Here is a 6000-nt window from a genome sequence, read left to right as displayed (position 1 = left end):
CCTCTGGGGTATGTATTAACGTTCTGTTACCCCTTACTGCCCCTTACTGCCCCCATCTTCATGTCCCTCTGGGGTATGTATTAACGTTCTGTTACCCCTTACTGCCCCTTACTACCCCTTACTACCCCTTACTACCCCCATCTTCATGTCCCTCTGGGGTATGTATTAATGTTATGTTACCCCTTACTGCCCCTTACTACCCCCATCTTCATGTCCCTCTGGGGTATGTATTAACGTTCTGTTACCCCTTACTGCCCCTTACTACCCCTTACTACCCCTTACTACCCCCATCTTCATGTCCCTCTGGGGTATGTATTAATGTTATGTTACCCCTTACTGCCCCTTACTGCCCCTTACTACCCCCATCTTCATGTCTCTCTGGGGTATGTATTAACATTCTGTTACCCCTTACTGCCCCTTACTACCCCCATCTTCATGTCTCTCTGGGGTATGTATTAACGTTCTGTTACCCCTTACTACCCCTTACTGCCCCTTACTACCCCCATCTTCATGTCCCTCTGGGGTATGTATTAACATTCTGTTACCCCTTACTGCCCCTTACTGCCCCTTACTACCCCCATCTTCATGTCCCTCTGGGGTATGTATTAACATTCTGTTACCCCTTACTGCCCCTTACTGCCCCTTACTACCCCCATCTTCATGTCTCTCTGGGGTATGTATTAACATTCTGTTACCCCTTACTGCCCCTTACTGCCCCTTACTACCCCCATCTTCATGTCTCTCTGGGGTATGTATTAACGTTCTGTTACCCCTTACTGCCCCTTACTACCCCCACCTTCATGTCTCTCTGGGGTATGTATTAACGTTCCAATGTTTTATGACCAGCCAGCCAGCTTGTCAGCCAGCCCGTCAGCCGGCCAGCCGTCCCGTCCCGTCAGCTGGCCAGCAGTCCAGTCGGCCAGCGAGCCACCCCGTCAGCCAGCGAGCCACCCCGTCAGCCAGCGAGCCACCCCGTCAGCCAGCGAGCCACCCCGTCAGCCAGCTAGCCACCCCGTCAGCCAGCGAGCCACCCCGTCAGCCAGCGAGTCAGCCGACGAGCCACCCAGTCAGCCAGCTAGCCCGTCAGCCAGTGAGCCACCCCGTCAGCCAGCTAGCCCGTCAGCCAGCGAGCCACCCCGTCAGCCAGCTAGCCCGTCAGCCAGTGAGCCACCCCGTCAGCCAGCTAGCCCGTCAGCCAGCCAGCCCATCAGCCAGCGAGCCACCCCTTCAGCCAACCAGCCACCCCGCCAGCCAGCGAGCCACCCCCTCAGCCAGCCAGCCAGCCAACCTGCCAGCCAGCCCGTCAGTCAGCCAGCCAGCCCGTCAGTCAGCCAGCCCATCAGCCAGCAGTTAGCCCGTCCACCAGCCCGTCCACCAGCCCGTCAGCCAGCCCGCCCGTCAGCCAGCCAGCCCGACAGCCAGCCAGCCCATCAGTTAGCTAGCCCGTCAGCTAGCCCGTCACCCATACCATCAGCCAGCCCGTCAGCCAGCCAGCCAGCCAGCCAGCCAGCCCGTCAGCCAGCCCGCCAGCCAGCCCGTCAGCCAGCCCGCCAGCCAGCCCGCCAGCCAGCCCGTCAGCCAGCCCGTCAGCCAGCCCGTCAGCCAGTTTGTCAGCTAGCCCATCAGCCAGCTAGCCCGTCAGTCAGCTAGCCCGTCAGCCAGCCCGTCAGCCCGTCAGCCAGCTAGCCCGTCAGCAAGCCCATCAGCCAGCCCGCCAGCCAGCCCATCAGTTAGCCAGCCCGCCAGCCAGCCCATCAGTTAGCCAGCCCGTCAGCCAGCCCGTCCACCAGCCCGTCAGCCAGCCCGTCAGCCAGCCCGTCAGCCAGCCAGCCCATCAGCCAGCCCGTCAGCCAGCCAGCCCATCAGTTAGCCCGTCAGCCAGCCAGCCCGTCAGCCAGCTAGCCCGTCAGCCAGCCAGCCCGTCAGCCAGCTAGCCCGTCAGCCAGCCAGCCAGCCCGCCAGCCCGCCCGTCAGCCAGCCCGCCCGTCAGCCAGCTAGCCCGTCAGCCAGCCAGCCAGCCCGCCAGCCCGCCCGTCAGCCAGCCCGCCCGTCAGCCAGTCCGTCAGCCAGTCCGTCAGCTAGCCCGTCAGCCAGCCAGCCCGCCCGTCAGCCAGCCCGTCAGCCAGCTAGCCCGTCAGCCAGCCAGCCAGCCCGCCAGCCAGCCAGCCCGCCAGCCAGCCAGCCCGTCAGCCAGCCCATCAGCCAGCCAGCCCATCAGTTAGCCCGTCAGCCAGCCCGTCAGCCAGCTAGCCCGTCAGCCAGCCAGCCAGTCAGCTAGCCCGTCAGCCAGCCCGTCAGCCAGCCCGTCAGCCCGCCCGTCAGCCAGTCCGTCAGCCAGTCCGTCAGCTAGCCCGTCAGCCAGCCAGCCCGCCCGTCAGCCAGCCCGTCAGCCAGCTAGCCCGTCAGCCAGCCCGTCAGCCAGCCCGTCAGCCAGCCCATCAGCCAGCCCGTCAGCCAGCCCGTCAGCCAGCCCGTCAGCTAGCCCGTCAGCCAGCCCGTCAGCTAGCCCGTCAGCCAGCCCGTCAGCCCGCCCGTCAGCCAGCCAGCCCGTCAGCCAGCCAGCCCGCCCGTCAGCCAGTCCGTCAGCCAGTCCGTCAGCTAGCCCGTCAGCCAGCCCGTCAGCCAGCTAGCCCGTCAGCCAGCCCGTCAGCCAGCCCATCAGCCAGCCCGTCAGCCAGCCCATCAGCCAGCTCGTCAGCTAGCCAGCCCGTCAGCCAGCCAGCCCGTCAGCCAGCCAGCCCGTCAGCCAGCCAGCCAGCCCATCAGCCAGCCCATCAGTTAGCCAGCCCGTCAGCCAGCCCGTCCACCAGCCCGTCAGCCAGCCCGTCAGCCAGCCCGTCTGTGGGGAGCCAGGTCTGCGTATTATTAGACACAGTAGGACCTCTGGGGGTGTAACCAGAGTGTAACCCCCCGCTGCTCTGCTAACACTGTCTCAGGGTTTCCTCTGCTAGAGTTGGTGGACCCATATTCACATGTCTGATCATGTCTGTGTGTGTCTGTGATCATGTCTAAGTCTGTGTGTGTTTGTGTGTCTGTGTGTGTGTGTCTGTGTGTCTGTGTCTGTGTGTGTGTGTCTGTGTGTGTCTGTGTGTGTGTGTCTGTGTGTGTAGTTGCGACGTTCCTGGAGCAGTGGAAGCGTCGTCAGATCAGTTTGAACCACAGCTGGGACCTCACAGGACTAGAGGAAGAGGAGGTACACACCATTACATATCACACCCCACAGGACTAGAGGAAGAGGAGGGACACCATTACATATCACACCCCACAGGACTAGAGGAAGAGGAGGGACACCATTACATATCACACCCCACAGGACTAGAGGAAGAGGAGGGACACCATTACATATCACACCCCACAGCCTCACAGGACTAGAGGAAGAGGAGGGACACCATTACATATCACACCCCACAGCCTGACAGGACTAGAGGAAGAGGAGGGACACCATTACATATCACACCCCACAGGACTAGAGGAAGAGGAGGGACACCATTACATATCACACCCCACAGCCTGACAGGACTAGAGGAAGAGGAGGGACACCATTACATATCACACCCCACAGGACTAGAGGAAGAGGAGGGACACCATTACATATCACACCCCACAGCCTCACAGGACTAGAGGAAGAGGAGGTACACACCATTACATATCACACCCCACAGGACTAGAGGAAGAGGAGGGACACCATTACATATCACACCCCACAGCCTGACAGGACTAGAGGAAGAGGAGGCACACACCATTACATATCACACCCCACAGCCTCACAGGACTAGAGGAAGAGGAGGGACACCATTACATATCACACCCCACAGCCTCACAGGACTAGAGGAAGAGGAGGGACACCATTACATATCACACCCCACAGCCTGACAGGACTAGAGGAAGAGGAGGGACACCATTACATATAACACCCCACAGCCTGACAGGACTAGAGGAAGAGGAGGGACACCATTACATATCACACCCCACAGCTAGAGGAAGAGGAGGCACACACCATTACATATCACACCCCACAGCCTCACAGGACTAGAGGAAGAGGAGGGACACCATTACATATCACACCCCACAGGACTAGAGGAAGAGGAGGCACACACCATTACATATCACACCCCACAGCCTCACAGGACTAGAGGAAGAGGAGGTACACCATTACATATCACACCCCACAGCCTCACAGGACTAGAGGAAGAGGAGGGACACCATTACATATCACACCCCACAGCCTGACAGGACTAGAGGAAGAGGAGGTACACCATTACATATCACACCCCACAGCCTGACAGGACTAGAGGAAGAGGAGGTACACACCATTACATATCACACCCCACAGCCTCACAGGACTAGAGGAAGAGGAGGGACACCATTACATATAACACCCCACAGCCTGACAGGACTAGAGGAAGAGGAGGGACACCATTACATATCACACCCCACAGCCTCACAGGACTAGAGGAAGAGGAGGGACACCATTACATATCACACCCCACAGCCTCACAGGACTAGAGGAAGAGGAGGCACACACCATTACATATCACACCCCACAGGACTAGAGGAAGAGGAGGGACACCATTACATATCACACCCCACAGCCTGACAGGACTAGAGGAAGAGGAGGACACACCATTACATATCACACCCCACAGCCTCACAGGACTAGAGGAAGAGGAGGTACACACCATTACATATCACACCCCACAGGACTAGAGGAAGAGGAGGCACATCCCATGCCACCACATCCCACCACATCCCACCACATCCCATCCCACCACATCCCATCCCACCACATCCCATCCCATCACATCCCACCCATCCCATCCCATCACATCCCATCCCAGGAAGATCCCACCACATCCCATCCCACCACATCCACCACATCCCACCACATCCCATGCCAGAGGAATCCCATCCCACCACATCCCATCCCACCACATCCCACCACATCCCATCCCAGGACTCCCAGGAACCACATCCCACCACCACATCCCATCCCATCCCACCACATCCCATCCCATGCCACCACATCCCATCCCATGCCACCACATCACATCCCACCACATCCCACCACATTCCATGCCATCCCATCCCACCACATCCCATCCCACCACATCCCATCCCACCACATCCCATGCCACCACATCCCACCACATCCCATCCCACCACATAACACCACATCCCATCCCACCACATCCCACCACATCCCATGCCACCACATCCCACCACATCCCATCACATCCCATCACATCCCACCAGCATCCCATCCCACCACATCCCATGCCACCACATCCCATCCCACCACATCCCACCACACCCACATCCCACCACATCCCATCAGGACTAGAGGAAGAGGATCCCATACCCACCACATCCCAGGATAGAGGAAGACATCCCATCCCACCACATCCCACCACATCCCATGCCACCACATCCACCCCACAGGACTCCCAGGAAGAGGAACACCACATCCCATCCCACCACATCCCACAGGACAGGAAGAGGATGCCACCACATCCCACCACATCCCATCATCCCATCACATCCCACCACATAGAGGAAGAGGAGGGACACCATTACATATCACCACCATCACAGGACTAGAGGAAGAGGAGGGACACCATTACATCATCCCAGCCCACATAGAGGAAGAGGAGGGACACCATTACATCACACACCACAGGACTAGATCACCATTGCCACCACATCCCACCACATCCCACCACATCACATCCCACCACAGGACTAGACATCCCACCACATCCCATCACATCCCATCCCACCACATCCCATGCCACCACATCCCACCACATCCCCACAGGACACAGGAAGATTCCACCACATTACATTCCACCACATCCCACAGGACAGAGGAAGACATCCCATTCCCATCCACATCCCATGCCAGGACATCCCAGGAAGATCCCACCACATTACATTCCACCCCACCACATCTAGAGGAAGATCACCATTACACATCCCATTACATCCCATTCCACCACAGGA

General features: G+C 58.8%; 1 pseudogene; it reads left to right on the top strand.

The window, feature by feature from the left end:
- Positions 1-6000, top strand: part of LOC135570182 (anoctamin-2-like) — a 102407-nt pseudogene that overhangs the window by 79333 nt on the left and 17074 nt on the right.

This window comes from Oncorhynchus nerka, unplaced genomic scaffold (genome assembly GCF_034236695.1).
Source record: "Oncorhynchus nerka isolate Pitt River unplaced genomic scaffold, Oner_Uvic_2.0 unplaced_scaffold_1056, whole genome shotgun sequence".
Lineage (NCBI taxonomy): Eukaryota > Metazoa > Chordata > Actinopteri > Salmoniformes > Salmonidae > Oncorhynchus > Oncorhynchus nerka.
The sequence above is the reverse complement of the archived record's forward strand: the minus strand, read 5'-3'. Positions and strand labels throughout refer to the sequence as shown.